Source organism: Symphalangus syndactylus, chromosome 10 (assembly GCF_028878055.3).
Source record: "Symphalangus syndactylus isolate Jambi chromosome 10, NHGRI_mSymSyn1-v2.1_pri, whole genome shotgun sequence".
Lineage (NCBI taxonomy): Eukaryota > Metazoa > Chordata > Mammalia > Primates > Hylobatidae > Symphalangus > Symphalangus syndactylus.
This window is the reverse complement of record NC_072432.2, coordinates 96566647-96582606: the sequence shown is the minus strand read 5'-3', so window position 1 is coordinate 96582606 and position 15960 is coordinate 96566647. Positions and strand designations below refer to the sequence as shown.

General features: G+C 41.3%; 1 protein-coding gene across 12 annotated transcripts in view; it reads right to left on the bottom strand.

Annotated features, from left to right (window-relative positions):
• The window catches only part of TFDP2 (transcription factor Dp-2), a 198596-nt gene that overhangs the window by 115700 nt on the left and 66936 nt on the right, over positions 1-15960 (bottom strand). Inside the window, exon 1 of one of the 12 annotated variants that reach the window (XM_055295194.2) lies at positions 12545-12567. The exons of 10 other annotated variants lie outside the window; for them this stretch is intronic. The gene's annotated coding sequence lies outside the window, so the exon portion shown is untranslated. Of the gene's footprint in view, positions 1-12544; positions 12568-15960 lie in introns of those variants that run through there. One more of the 12 variants, XM_063610685.1, reaches the window with a different exon arrangement.

Here is a 15960-nt window from a genome sequence, read left to right as displayed (position 1 = left end):
TTAGAAAGAGTCTCACTCTGTCACCCAGGCTGGCTGGAGTGCAGTGGCGCAATCTCAGCTCATTGCAACCCCTGCCTCCTCGGCTCAAGCAATCCTCCCACCTCAGCCTCTTGAGTAGCTGGGACTACAGGTACACACCACCACCCCCAGCTAATTTTTCAGAGACAGGGTTTCACCATGTTGCCCAGGCTGGTCTCAAATTCCTGGACTCAATGGATCTGCCCGCCTCAGCCTACAAAAGTGCTAAGATTATCAGTGTGAGCCACCACGCCAGGCCTGTTCCTCACTTCTTAAAACAAATACTTATATGCTCAGATCACTGTTTTGCACTTTTCTTTTCTTTTTCTTGTTTGAGACGGAGTCTTGCTCTGTCACCCAGGCTAAAGTGCAGTGGTGCAACGTCGGCTCACTGCAACCTCCGCCTCCTTGGTTCAACCGATTCTCCTGCCTCAGTCTCCTGAGTAGCTGGGATTACAGGCGCCCACCACCATGCCCGGCTAATTTTTGTATTTTTAGTAGAGACGAGGTTTCACCATGTTGGCCAGGCTGGTCTTGAACTCCTGACCTCGTGATCCACCTGACTTCACCTCCAAAAGTGCTGGGATTACAGGAGTGAGCCACTGCGCACGGTTTCTTTTGTTAATTCAATGTGTCTTCCAGATCATTCTATATTTGTACATAGCCTTTCTCATTCCCAATTTTACATCTGCATAGCATTCCATTATATGTACTAAACACAATTTATTTAACTAGATCCTGGTGATGGATTTACATTGTTTCCAATACTTTACTATTACATATTATACTGTAAAGATTAACTTTTATTTCCTAAATTTGTGAGCTTAGCAATAAAATGAATTCCTAGAATTGAGACTGCTAAGTCATAAGATATGTTAATGTTAAATTAATAAATATTGCAAATTCCCTCTCATAAAGGTTGTACTAATTTATGTTCCCACCAGTAGTATAGGAAAGCATGTTACCTTACACCCTTGACAAGAGTGTTTTTGTCAAACATTTTTTCTTTACTTTTTTTTTTTTTGAGATGGAGTTTCGCTCCTGTTGCCCAGGCTGGAAGCGCAATGGTGCTATCTCAACTCACTGCAACCTCTGCCTCCCAGGTTCAAGTGATTCTCCTGCCTCAGCCTCCTGAGTAGCTAGAATTACAGGCGTGCACCACCACGCCTGGCTAATTTTTGTATTTTTAGTAGAGACGGGGTTTCACCATGCTGGCCAGGCTGGTCTTGAACTCCTTACCTCAGGTGATCCGCCCACCTCAGCCTCTCAAAGTTCTGGGATTACAGGCTTGAGCCACCACGCCTGGCCTTTTTTCTTTTTTTTGAGATGGAGTCTTGCTCTGTTGCCCAGGCTGGAGTGCAGTGGCATGATCTCAGCTCACTGCAATCTCCACCTCTCAAATTCAAGCGATTCTCCTGCCTCAGCCTCCTGAGTAGCTGGGACTACAGGCATGTGCCACCACGCCTGGCTAATTTTTTGTATTTTTAGTAGAGAAGGGGTTTCCCCATGTTGACCAGGCTGGTCTCAAACTCCTGGCCTCAAGTAATCTCCCTGTCTCGGCCTCCCAAAGTGCTGGGATTATAGGCGTGAGCCACCGCATCTGGCCCAAACTTTTTTTCAATCCTGCACAAACTTCTTAATACTCACTAATCTTACAGAGTGAAATATGATACACCAGTGTTTTTATTTTTTTGAGACAGGGTCACCCAGGCTGGAGTACAAGTACAATGGCACGAACACAGCTGGCTCACTGCAGCCTACACCTCCGGGGCTCAAGCAATCCTCCTGCCTCAGCCTCCCAAACAGCTGGGACTACAGATGCATGCCACCAAGCCTGGCTAATTTTATTTTTATCTTTTGTAGAGGCAATGCCTCCCTGTGCTGCCCAGGCTGGTCTTGAACTTTGGGCTCAAGTAGTTCTCCAGCCTTGGCCTCATTAAGTGCTGGGACTACAGGCATGAGCCACTATGCCCAGCCCTCAGTGTAATTTTAAATTACATATGCCTTATGAATGAGGTTGAGTGCCTTTACACATGTGTAAGAACTGTTAATATTTCCATTTCTGTGAACTTTCTGTTCATAAGTTTTGTCCATTTTTTGAAAATTGGACTGTTGTTTTGATTATTTATCATTATATAATATTCCTCTTTGTCCCTTTAATGTCTTGAGGTTTGAAGTATGTTTTATTTTATTTAATATCAATATTATGTTCTTGCTCCTTGTACATCATTGGCCATTTCCATTATTTTTAATCTTCTTTCTATTTAGGAGTTTTAAATATTTTTACTTGAGAGGCTTATGGGCCAGTGGAAATAAGACCTAAGCTTAGATGCAAGGGATGAACAGGAATTAGCTAGGTGATATGTATAAATATAGCAGGAGTGGCATGAAAGATGGTGTCAAGGAAGCATAAAATTCCAGGCCCAGAGAGGAGCATATAGAAAGGCTAAATGAGACACAGAAAAGAGAACAGGGAACTAAAAGCAGTTCAGTGCGGCAGAAGGATAGGTGTCTGGGATAAGAGTACAGATGAAAACAAGAACTATTATCTTAAAGAATTTTTTTTTTTTTTTTTGAGATGGAGTCTTGCTCTGTCACCCAGGCTGGAGTGTAGTGGCTAGATCTTGGCTTACTGCAAGCTCTGCCTCCTGGGTTCAAGCAATTCTCCTGCCTCAGCCCCCGTAGTAGCTGGGATTACAGGCACACACCACCGCACCCAGCTAATTATTTATATTTTTAGTAGAGATGGGGTTCCACCATGTTGGCCAGGCTGGTCTCGAACTCCTGACCTCAACTGATCCACCTGCATTGGTCTCCCAAAGTGCAGGGAATATAGGCGTGAGCCACCGCACCCGGCCATAAACGATCATTTAAATTGGAGTTTGGACTTTATCTTGAGGGCAATAAGGAACTATTAAAATGTTTTATAACATGAAAAGATTTGTGCAGATCTGTGTTTGAGAAAAAGTATGCAGCTACAGTACAGAGAATGAAACAGAAAATCAGCCGCAGTAATCCAGGAAATGGTTTATAGTAGTCTGATCTAACTACAGCAGCAGTGAAGGCAGAGAAAATGGGTGAGGAAGGCTCAGAGAGTTAGGGGGAATCAACAAGCCTTGTAAGTGATTTGACTGGGAGTAGACATAAAGAGAAAGGAATTAAAGATGATACCTCTGTTTCTCGCTGGGATAAAGGGCGGGTGAAGGGGGACAGTAGATTTTGGGAGGGCAAAATAATTACTTTAATTCTGGACAGACTGAGTCTGAGGTGCATTAAAGTTATTCAAATGAAGGTGTCCAAATAGGCTGTCAGATATACAAAATCTTAAGACAAGTATTTGGGCCACAGGCATAGATTTGGGAATCATACATATACAAAACAGATGACAACTAAAGCTATAAGAATAGGTGACATCACCTGGGGAGAATACACAAGGTGAGAAGAAAACCTAAGACCATGGAACACTGTAACATTTAGAAGACAAAGGAAATCTAATACAGTAGACTGTCAGGGAACAGCCAAAAAGGAAGGTGAAAATATTATAAACAAGAGAAAAAGAAGGAAGAACAGAAAGAATGCTTACTATGTGCTAGGTACAACTTACTATGTGCAGTTGCTCATTTAATCTTTACACATTCTATGAGCAACCTACTATTATAATATGTATCATTACAGATGTGGACATTGTAGTTTAGAAAGATCAACTTGCTCAAGATCACACATTTGGTTGGGTGTAAGAAATGGAACCAAGATTACATTTTAGTCCTTCAGAGCTCTTGTTCTTAACTACTACATTGTACTACCTTCTATGAAAGACTAAGAAAATGTAATATCACAGACACAAAGGATAAAACAGTGATTCAAAAAGAAAGGCATCACTCCAGTAGCAATGAGCTCATTTAGCACTGAGATACTGGTTTCTAATAACAATCTCCAGGACAAGGAATCCATACTCTGGAAAAATGACTGATCTGAGGTCTGGGCAGGAAATACACAAGATGAGTCTGGGGCATGTTGCAGTGCCAACAAGTAAGGAAGTATCAAAAACAAACACAATGATTAGGATGTGTCCAAGGGACATGGAAACCAACTGAAAGAGCTTCCAATGGCCATATCTGGAAATGTGAGCAAGAAAATAAAAGTAGTATTGGATTATAACCCAGACTATAAACTAAATATCCACAAGTCCATACTAATCTAAATAAATGATTGAATAAATAGAGGAGAAGGGACAAATCTAGAGCACCGAAGAGTTCTAACTGGTGTTAATTTAACTTATGTAGAAACTCCCCTCAAGGAGGGACAGCATAATTCCCTGCTCCTCAAGAGTGCGCTCCACACAATGACTTCCTTCCAAAGCCTATATGACGCAGAAAAGGAGAGGGGTAAAGACTAACTTTACTATGGAGAAACTGAAAAAAGCGACAACAGCCAGCTGATCAAGGTTCACATCACCAGTGATAAGTCATGTTGATAGTATGTGCCTTAATATGCTGTGATGAAAATGTCACCCAGGCTGGAGTGCAGTGGCAAAATCATAGCTCCTATAGCCTCAAACTCCTGGGCTCAAGTGATCCTCCCCCCTCAGCCTCCTGAGTAGCTAGGAGCACCATGCCCAGTTAATTTTTAAACATGTTTTTGTAGAGGCAGGGTCTCACCATATTGCCCAGTCTGAGTTTTGTATGCTACTGATAGTAGGGGAAACTGAGTGAAGGGTATAAAGTAACTCTGTACTATCTTTGAAATTTTTCTGTAAGCCTAAAGCTGTTCTAAAATGAAAAGGTTATTAAGAAAAACAAAAGAAAGATATCAACTGTGTTAAATGCTTAAAAACAACCCCCACAGAAAAAAAAAAGACAAAGGGCAGTTTCATATAATTAATGGAAACAAAAGCCAGATTATATTGGACAGAGGAGTGAATGAGAGGTGATAATGGCACTGAAAGCATATGCCCTCTTCCAAAAAGTCTGATCATAAGAGGAAGAACAAATCACAGCTGGAAGTAGACGTCAAGTTGAAGAAAGTGTTTTTGCTTTTGTCTTGTTAAATCAAGGTATAATTCACTTGCAAACAATTCACCTTTGAAAGTAGGTTTTAGTATATTTACAAAATCATAAAACCATCACCTCTATTTAATTCTAGAACATTATCATCACCGCAAATGAAATGGTGAATTAAAGACTAGATAAATGTTCCATATGAAAGGGGCATTAAGAGCAATAAAATCAAAGCAATCTAGAGATTCAATGCAATTTCCATCAAAATGTTAAGTGTCTTTTTTCAGAGAAATAGAAAAGCTGATCCTCAAACTCACATGGAATTCCAGGAGCCCTAAACAGCAAAACAATCTTGACAAAGAAGAATAAAGCTGGAAAACTCACACTTCCCAATTCTGAAACTTACCAAAACTACAGTAATAAAAACATTATGGTACAGACATATGGACAGACACAGGCTGATGGAATAAAATCAAGAAATCAGAAATAGGCCAGGTGTGGTGGCCCACCCCTGTAATCCCAGCACTTGGGGAGGCCGAGGGCGGGTGGATCACCTGAGGTCAGGAGTTCGAGACCAGACTGGCCAACGTGGTAAAACCCTGTCTCCACTGAAAATACAAAAACTAGCCAGGCATGGTGGCGCACACCTGTAATCCCATCTACTCAGGAGGCTGAAGCAGGAGAATCACTTGAACCCAGGAGGTGGAGGATGAAGTGAGGCGAGATTATACCACTGCACTCCAGCCTGGGCAACAGAGTGAGATTCTATCTAATAATAAAAAAAAAAAAGAAACTCAGAAATATGCTGGGTGCAGTGGCTCACATCTGCAATCCCAACACTTTGGGAGACCAAGGCAGGAGAATTGCTTGAGGCTGGAAGTGCGAGACCAACCTGGGCAACAGAGCAAGACCCCATCTCTAAATATATAAATTAAAAAACAGGCGGGGTATGGTGGCTCACACCTGTAATCCCAGCAGCTTGGGAGGCCGAGGCAGGTGGATCACCTGAGGCCAGGAGTTTGAGACCAGTCTGACCAACATGGTGAAACCCGGACTCTACTAAAAATACAAAAATTAGCCAGGCTTGGTGGCGGGTGCCTGTAATCTTGGCTACTCGGGAGGCTGAGGCATAAGAATCGCTTGAACCCGAGAGGCAGAGGTTGCAGTGAGCCGAGATGGTGCTACAGCATTCCAGTGTGGGCAACAGAGTGAGACTTTGTCTCAAAAAAATAAAGTAACAATGAAGGAATTTAAAAAGTCAAAAATAAAGTATCACAAATACAATCCACTGATTTTCGACACGGGTGCCAAGACCGTTTAATGAAGAAAGGACAGTCTTTTCAACTAACGCTACTAGAAAAACTAGATATCCACATGCAAAATAATGTTGGATTCTCACGTTACACCATTAAAAAAATCAACTCATGATGGACCAAAGACCTAAACTTAGGAGCTAAAACTATAAAACTCTTAGAAGGATCTTCATGACATCAGATATTTGGCAATGATTTCATGAATATGACAGATACCAAAAGCACAGGCAACAAAAGAAAAAATGAATTAACTGTAATCCATCAAAATCAAGGACTTTTGTACATCAAAAGATACTATAAAGAAGTGATAATACAACCTACTGAATGGAATAAAATCTTTGCAAATGATATATCTGAAAAGAGGTTAATATCCAGAATATATAAAGAACTCCTCAAACTCAACAACAACAAAAAAAAACCTAATTTCTCCTCTCTTTTGAGCCATCATGTTTGCCTCAATCTCTGCCATCAAATTCTTCCAGCCAATAAGATTTTGTTTTTTCTGCGAAAGTTTAGTATCCTGCATAGAGCATACTAGTGCCTGTCCTCTGACTAAAACTAAAAACTAAAAAATGGTAAACTCACCTGGCTAAACAAGTACAACTCTGTTAGTCCCTCTCTACTGCTTTCAGATAGTTTTAAAAAAATATATTGTATCCAGGCCACACATGGTGTCTCATGACTGTAATCCCAATACTTTGGGAGGCCAAGGCAGGAGGATCTCTTGAGCCCAGGAGTTCGAGACAAGCCTGGGCAATGTGGCAAAGCCCTGTCTCTACAGAAAAAAAAAAAAAATAGCTGGTGTGGTGGTGCATATCTGTAGTCTCAGCTACTCAGGAGGCTGAAATGAAAGGATTGCTTGAGGCCAGGAGGCCAAGGTTGCAGTGAGATGTGATCATGTCACTGCACTTCAGCCTGGGCAACAGAGCCAGAACCTACCTCAAAAAAAAAAAAAAAAAAAAAAAAAGGTTTTCCCGGTCATAGTGGCTCACGCCTGTAGTCCCAGCACTTCAGGAGGCCAAGGCGGGTGGATCACCTGAGGTCAGGAGTTTGAGACCAGCCTGGCCAACATGATAAAACCCTGTCTTCACTAAAAATACAAAAATTAGCAGGGCATGGTGGCACATACCTGTAATCCCAGCTACTTGGGAGGCTGAGGCAGGAGAATCACTTGAACCCAGGAGGCAGAGGTTGCAGTGAGCTGAGATCACGCCACTGCACTCCATCCTGGGCAACAGAGTGAGACTCCGTCTCAAAAAAAAGAAAAAGAAAAAAAGTTTTATCCAGAATTTCTACTTGTTATCTGTAACAGGTTTGGTCCAATAGAAGCTAAATACTCATACCAGAAGCATGAACCAGAAAGCAATTCAGAAAGATATTTACTGTGGTACCATTTATCAGAAATAAGATGGAGACAATCTAAGTGTCAGACAATGGGGGAATGGATATGTAAATTGTAATATATCTACTTAATGGAACAGCATATGACTATTAAAATATTTTGATGTAGCGGCCGGGCGCGGTGGCTCACGCTTGTAATCCCAGCACTTTGGGAGGCCGAGGCGGGCGGATCACGAGGTCAGGAGATCGAGACCACGGTGAAACTCCGTCTCTACTAAAAATACAAAAAAAATTTAGCCGGGCGTGGTGGCGGGCGCCTGTAGTCCCAGCTACTCGGAGAGGCTGAGGCAGGAGAATGGCGTGAACCCGGGAGGCGGAGCTTGCAGTGAGCCGAGATCGCGCCACTGCACTCCAACCTGGGTGACAGAGCGAGACTCCGTCTCAAAAAAAAAAAAAAAAAAAAAAAAAAAAAAAAAAAAAATATTTTGATGTAGCTATAAATAAAATGGAAGAAATGTTTCAAGTTTAAGGCAAGATGAAAAAAATGAAACACAGAAATGAGATAGTGGTTTCAATCTTGAATCTTAGATTTATTGCAAACGATCTTGCCTATATATATAGATGAGGTTGTGACTAGTAAAACACAAATTAATTTTGAAGTGTTAATGAAGTAATATTAGCTTAACAATATGTTCCTCAATCAATATTCTAAGATTATGACTTAACATGTAGTTCTGTGTGCAGTTTTTTCAGTTGTCACAAAATGTTTCTCAAACTCGAAAATATTAGCTGAGGAATGGAGCAAGATGGCCAAATAGAAGCCTCTACCCATGGTCCCTCCATTTACAGGAACACCAAATTTATTTATTTATTTATTATTATTTTATTTTATTTTATTTTTTTTGAGACGGAGTCTCACTCTGTCGCCCAGGCTGGAGTGCAGTGGCACAATCTCGGCTCACTGCAAGCTCCGCCTCCCGGGTTCACGCCATTCTCCTGCCTCAGCCTCTCCGAGTAGCTGGGACTATAGGCGCCCGCCACCACGCCCGGCTAATTTTTTTGTATTTTTTAGTAGAGACGGGGTTTCACCGTGGTCTCGATCTCCTGACCTCGTGATCCGCCCGCCTTGGCCTCCCAAAGTGCTGGGATTACAAGCGTGAGCCACCGCGCCCGGCCAGGAACACCAAATTTAACAACTATCGACACAAAAAAGCAACTTCATAAGAACCAAACATCAGGAGCAATCATAATACCTGGTTTTAACTTCATATTGCTGAAAGAGGCACCAAAGAGGGTAGGAAAGAGAGTCTTGAACTACCAACTCCACCCCTCCCCCATCCCCTGGCAGCAGCCACATGGCAGAAAGAGAGAATCTATGCACCTGGGGGAGGGAGAGCTCAGTGACTGTGAGACTCTGCATTGGAACTCAGTGCTGTCAACACTGGGCAGAACTCAGCTGATACCCACAGAGGGAACATACAGAACAGCTCTAGACAGAAGGAATCATCCATCCCAGTGGTCAGAACTTGAGTTCTGGCAAGCTCTGCCACCACAGGCAGAGCACTCCACCACGGGCAGAGCTCCGGGGTCCTAAACAAACTTAAAAGGCAGTCTAGGCCAAAAAGACTGCAATTCCTCAGCAAGTCCTAGCACTGTGCTGGGCTCAGAGCCAGTGGACATCAGGGGCATACAACCTAGTGAGACATCAACAGGGGTGGCTAAGTGAGTGCTTGCGCCACCCCTATCCCAACATCAGGCTGCACAACTCCAACCTCCAAAAGACACTCCTTCCTTCTGCTTGAGGAGTGGAAAAGGAAGAGTAAAGAGGACTTTGTATTACAATTAGGATACCAGCTTAGCCACAGTATAATAGGGCACCTGGCAGAATCATGAGCCCATTCTAAGCCCTAGCTCCCAGAAGACACTTCTAGATACACCATGGTCCAGACGGGAACCTACTGCCTTGAAGGGAAGGACCCAGTCCTGGCAGGATTCCTCACCTGCTGACTAAAGAGCTCTTGGGCCCTGAATAATCAGTAGCAGTAGCCAGGCAGTACACTTCATGGGCCTTGGGTGAGACTCTGAGACATGCTGGCTTCAGGTATGACCCAGAACATTCCAAGCTAGGTCATATGAGAAACTCCTTCTGTCTGAGAAAAGCAGAGGGAGAAATAAAGGCGACTTCGTCTCACAGCTTAGATACCAGCTGAGTCACTAGCTGAGGCAGAGCACCAAGTGGGCTCTTGGGGTCCCTGATTCCAAGCCTGGGCCCCTTGACAGCATTTCTGGACCTTCTCTGGATGAGAGAGGAGCCCATCAACCTTAAGGGTGAGTCCCAGGCCTGGCAGCATTCACCACAAGCTGGCTGAAGACCCCTTGAGCCTTAAGTAAACCCTGGAAGTGGCCTCTCAGTACTCTCCATGGACCTATGGTGGTGGCCGGGGGAAAGACTCCTCTGCCTGTGGAAAGGGGAGAGAAGAGTGAGAAGGACTTTGTCTTGTGGTCTGGGTGCCAGCTCAGCCATAGCAGAATAGAGACCCAGGTAGATTTCTAAGGTTTCCGACTCTAGGCCCTGCCTCCCAGATGGCATCTCTCAACCCGCATGGGGCCCAGAAGAACTCGCTGCCCTGAAGGGAAGAACACAAACCTAGCTGGCTTCACCACCTGCTGATTGTAGAGCCCCAGGGCCTTGAGCAAGACCCAGTATTGTGCTGGCTTCAGGTCTGAACCAGTGCAGTCCCAGTGGTGGTGGCCACAAGGATACTTATGTAACCCCTCCCCCACCTCCAGGCAGCTCAGCACAGACAGAGACACTCTGTTTGGGAAAAAGTAAGGAACGATAATCAGAGTTTCTGCCTGGTAAACCAGAAAATTCTCCCAGTTCTTATCCAAGACTACCAAGGTGGCACCTCTACAAGTCTGCAAGAACCACAGCATTACTGGGTTTAAGGTACCCCCTAATGCAGATACAGCTGCCATGACTAAAAACTTGAATCACAACACCCAAGTCCCTTAGAATACCTAGAAAGCCTTCCCAAGAAGCACAGGTACAAACAAGCCCAGACACCAAAGACTACAATAAATATATAACTCGTCAATGTTCAGACATCAATGAACATCCACAAGCATCAAGACCATCCAGGAAAACAATACCTCAACAGATGAACTAAGTAAGACACCAGTAACCAATCCCAGAGGGAAAGAGGTATGTGACCTTTCAGACAGAGAATTCGAATTGCTGTTTTGAGGTAACTCAAAGAAATTCAAGATAACACAGAGAAGGAATTCAGAATTCTATCAGATAAATTTAACAGAGAGATTGAAATAACTAAAAAGAATCAAACAGAAATTCTAGAGTTGAAAAATGCAACTGACATACTGAAAAATGTATGAGTCTTCTAATGGCAGAATTGATCAAGCAGAAGAAAGAATTAGTGAGCTTGAAGACAGGCTATTTGAAAATACACAGTCCCAGCCTGGCCAACCTGGTGAAGCCCCATCTCTACTAAAAATACAAAAATTAGCCAGGTGTGGTGGTGGGCATCTGTAATCCCAGCTACTCAGGAGGCTGAGGCAGTAGAATGGCTTGAACGCGGGACGCAGAGGTTTCAGTGAGCCGAGATTGCGCCATTGCACTCCAGCCTAGGTGACAGGGCGAGACTCCATCTCAAAAACAAAAAACAAAAAACATACAATCAGAGGAGACAAAAGAAAAAAGAATAAAAAAGAATGAAGCACACCTACAAGATCTAGAAAATAGCCTCCAAAAAAGCAAATCTAAAAGTTGTTGGCCTTAATAACTTAAGGTATTGGCCTTAATAACTTAAGGTGGGGGCAGAGAAACAGATTAGGTAAAAAGTTTATTCAAAGAGATAATATCAGCAAAATTCCCAAACCTAGAAAGAGATATCAACATTCAAGTACAAGAAGGTTATAGAACACCAAGCTGACTTAACCCAAAGACTACCTCAAGGGATTTAATAATCAAACTCCTGAAGGTCAAAGATAAAGAAAGAATCCTAAAAGCCCCAAGAGAAAAGAAACAAATAACATACAACGGAGCTCCAAAGCACCCGGCAGCAGACTTTTCAGTGGAAACTTTACAGTCCAAGAAGAGAGTGGCGTGACATATTTAAAGTGCTGAAGGAAAAAACCTTTTGCCCCAGAATAGTATATCCAGCAAAAATATCCTTCAAACATGAAGGAGAAATAAAGACTTTCCCAGACAACAAAAGCGAAGAGATTTCATCAACACCAGACCTGTTCTACAAGAAATTCTAAAGAAAGTCCTTCAATCTAAAAGAAAAGGATGTTAATGAGCAATAAGAAATCATCTGAAGGTACAAATCTCACTTATTTTTAATTTTTTTGACATGGAGTCTTGCTCTGTCACCCAGACTGGAGTGCAGTGGCGTGATCTCAGCTCACTGCAACCTCCGCCTCCCAGGTTCAAGTGATTCTCATGCCTCAACCTCCCAAGTAGCTGGGATTACAGACGCACACTACCATGCCTGGCTAATTCTTGTATTTTTAGTAGAGATGGGGTTTTGCCATGTTGGCCAGGCTGTTCTCGAACTTTTGACCCCAAGTGATCTGCCCGCCTCAGCCTCCCAAAGTGCTGGCATCACAGGAATGAGCCACCACACCCAGCCAGTTGTCATCTGTTTAAAAAATAATGGGTTATATTATTTGCAAGCCTCATAGTAACCTCAAATCAAACAACATACAATGGATACTCAAAAAATAAAAAGCAAAAAATGAAATCATACCACCAGAGAAAAATCACCTTAACTAAAAGGAACACAGGAAGGAAGGAAGAGAACATCACAAAACAACCAGAATACAATAAAATGGCGGGAGTAAGTCCGTACTTACCAACAATAACATCAAATGAAAATGGACTAAACTCTCCAATCAAAAGACATAGAGTGGCTGAATGGATAAAAAACAAGATCCAACGACTTGTTGCCCACAAGAAACATACTTCACCAATAAAGACACATGCAGATCTATAAAGAGATGGAAAAAGATATTCCATGACAATGGAAACCAAAAAAGAGCAGATGTAGCTATACTTGTATCAGATAAAACAGACTTCAAGACAAACTATAAAGAGACAAAGAAGGTCATTACATAATGATAAAGGGGTCAATTCAGCAAGAGGATGTAACAATTGTAAATAGATATGCATCCAACACTGGAGCACCCAGATATATAAAGCAAAGATTATTAGTGCTAAACAGACAGATAAACCCCCCAATACAATAACAGCTGGAGACTTCAACACCCCACTTTCAGCAATGAACAGATCTTCCAAACAGAAAATCCACAAAGAAACACTAGACTTAATTTTTGCTATAGACCAATTGGACCTAATAATATATTTACAAAACATTTCATCCAATGGCTGCACAATACACATTCTTTTCTTCAGCACATGGATCATTCTCAAGAGTAGACCATATGTTAGGTAACAAAACAAGTCTTAAAACATTCAAAAAATTGAAATATTATGAAGCATCTTCTCTGACCACAATGGAATAAAACTAGACATCAATAACAAGAAGAATTCTAGAAACTGTACAAAGATATGGAAACTGAACAATATGCTACCAGTTAACCAGAGGGTCAAAAAAGAAATTAGAAAGAAATTTAAAATTTACTTGAAACAAATGATAAAAGAAACATAACACACCAAAACCTATGGGATATAGTGAAAGAAGCACTAAGAGGGAAGTTTATGGTATAAGTGCTTACATGAAAAAATTTCAAATAGATAACCTAATGATGCATCTTAAAGAGCTAGAAAAGCAAGAGCAAACCAAATTTAAAATTTGTAGAATACAAGAATGAATAAGGATCACAGCAGAAATAAAACAAACTGAAACACAGGAAACAATGCAAAAGATCAATGAAACAAAAAGTTGCTTTTCTGAAAAGATAATATTGACAAACCTTTAGTCAGACTAAGAAAAAAAGAGAGAAGACCCAAATAAATAAAATCAGAGATGAAAAAGGAGACATTAAAACTGATAACACAGAAATTCATTAGTGGCTACTAGAAGCAACATGGCTACTATATGCCAATAAATTGGAAAACCTAGAAGAAATGGATAAATTCCCAGACACATACAACCTACCAATACTGAACCATAAAGTAATCCAAAACCTGAACAGATCAATAACAAGTAACAAGATTGAAGCAGTAATAAAAAGGCTTTCAGTAAAGAAAAGCCCAGCACCTGATAGCTTCACTGCTAAATCTTACCAAATATTTAAAGAAGAACTGATATCCATCTTACTCAAACTATTCCAAAAAATACAGCAGGGGTCCCAAACCCCTGGGCCACAGACTGGTACTGGTCAGTGGCCTGTTAGAAACCAGGCTGCACTGCAGGAGGTGAGTGGCGGGCGAGTGAAAGAAGCTTCATCTGTATTTATAGCTGCTCCCTGCTGCTTGCATTACCACCTGACCTCCACCTCTGTCAGATTAGCCACGACATTAGAGTCTTACAGGAGTGCAAACCCTGTTGTGAACTGTGCATGTGAGGGATCTAGGTTGTGTGCTCCTTGTGAGAATCTCATGCCTGATGATGATCAGTCACTGACTCCCATCACCCCAAGATGGGACCACCTAGTCGCAGGAAAACAAGCTCAGGGCTCCCACTGATTCTACATTATGGTGAGTTGTATAATTATTTCATTATATATCATAATGTAATAATATTAGAAATAAGGTGCACAACAAATGTAATACACTTGAATCATTCTGAAACCATATCACCCCTCACCCCAGTCCATGGAAAAACTGTATTCCACAAAACCAGTCCCTGGGGCCAAAAACGTTGGGGACCACTGAAATGGAGGAGACAGGAATACTTCCAAATTCATTCTGCAAGGCTTGTATCACCCAGATGCCAAAACCAGACAAAGAAATATCAAAAAAAAAAGAAAACTACAGGTAAATATCCCTGATGTACACTGATGCAAAAACCGTCAACAAAATACTACCAAACCGTATTCAACAACACATTAAAAAGATCATTGATCATGACCAAGCAGGATGTATCCCAGAGATGCAAGATGGCTCAATGGATGCAAGTCAATCAATGTAATATATCATTTCAATGAAATGAAGGACAAAAACAATATAATCATTTCAACTGATGCTGAAAAAGCATTTGATAAAATTCAACATCCCTTCATGACACAATCCCTAAAAAACTGGGTACAGAAGGAATGTACCTCAACATAATAAAAGGCAGACATGACAGACCCACAGCTAGTAAAATATAGGACACGGAAAAAGTGAAAGCCTTTCCTGTAAGATCTGGAACACAACAAGGAAGCCTACTTTCAACACTGTTACTCAATATAGTACTGAAAGTCCTAGCTACAACATTCAGACAAGAGATAAAAATAAAGGGCCATTCAAATTGGAAAGGAAGAAGTCAAATTATCCCTGTTTGCAGATAATATAATATTATATTTGGAAAAATCTAGACTCCACAAAAAAACTATTAGAATTGCTAAGCAAATTCAGTAAAGTTGCAGGACACAAATCAACATACAAAAATCAGTAGCCTTCTATATGGCAACAGTGAACAATCTGAAAAAGTAATTAAAAGTAATCCCATTTATAGTAGCTACAAATGAAATTAAATACCTAGGAATTAGTCAAAGAAACGAAAGATCTCTACAATAAAAACTATAAAATACTGATGAAAGAAATTAAAGAGGACACAAAAAATGGAAAGATATTCCATATTCATAGACTAGAAGAATCAATATTGTTAAAATGTCCACAGTACCCAAGGCAATCTATAGATTCAATGCAATCCTATCAAAATACCAATGACATTCTTCACAGAAATAGAAAAAACAATCCTAAAATTTATATAGAGCCACAATAGACCCAGAATAGCCAAAGCTATCCTGAGCAAAAAGAACAAAACTGAAGGAATCACATGACCTGACTTCAAATTACACTACAGAGCTATAGTAAACAAAATGGCATGATACTGGCAAAAAAACAGACACATAGACCAATGGAACAGAACAGAGAACTCGGAAACAAAGTCATACACCTAGAGTGAACTCATTTTCCACAAAGGTACCAACAACATACACTGGAGAACAGACAGTTTCTTCAATAAACAGTGCTGGGAAAACTGGATATCCGTATGCAAAAGAATGAAACTAGACCCCTATCTCTCGCCATATACAAAAATCAAATCAAAGTGGACTAAAAATTTAAATCTATGAAACTACTACAAGAAAACCTTGGGGAA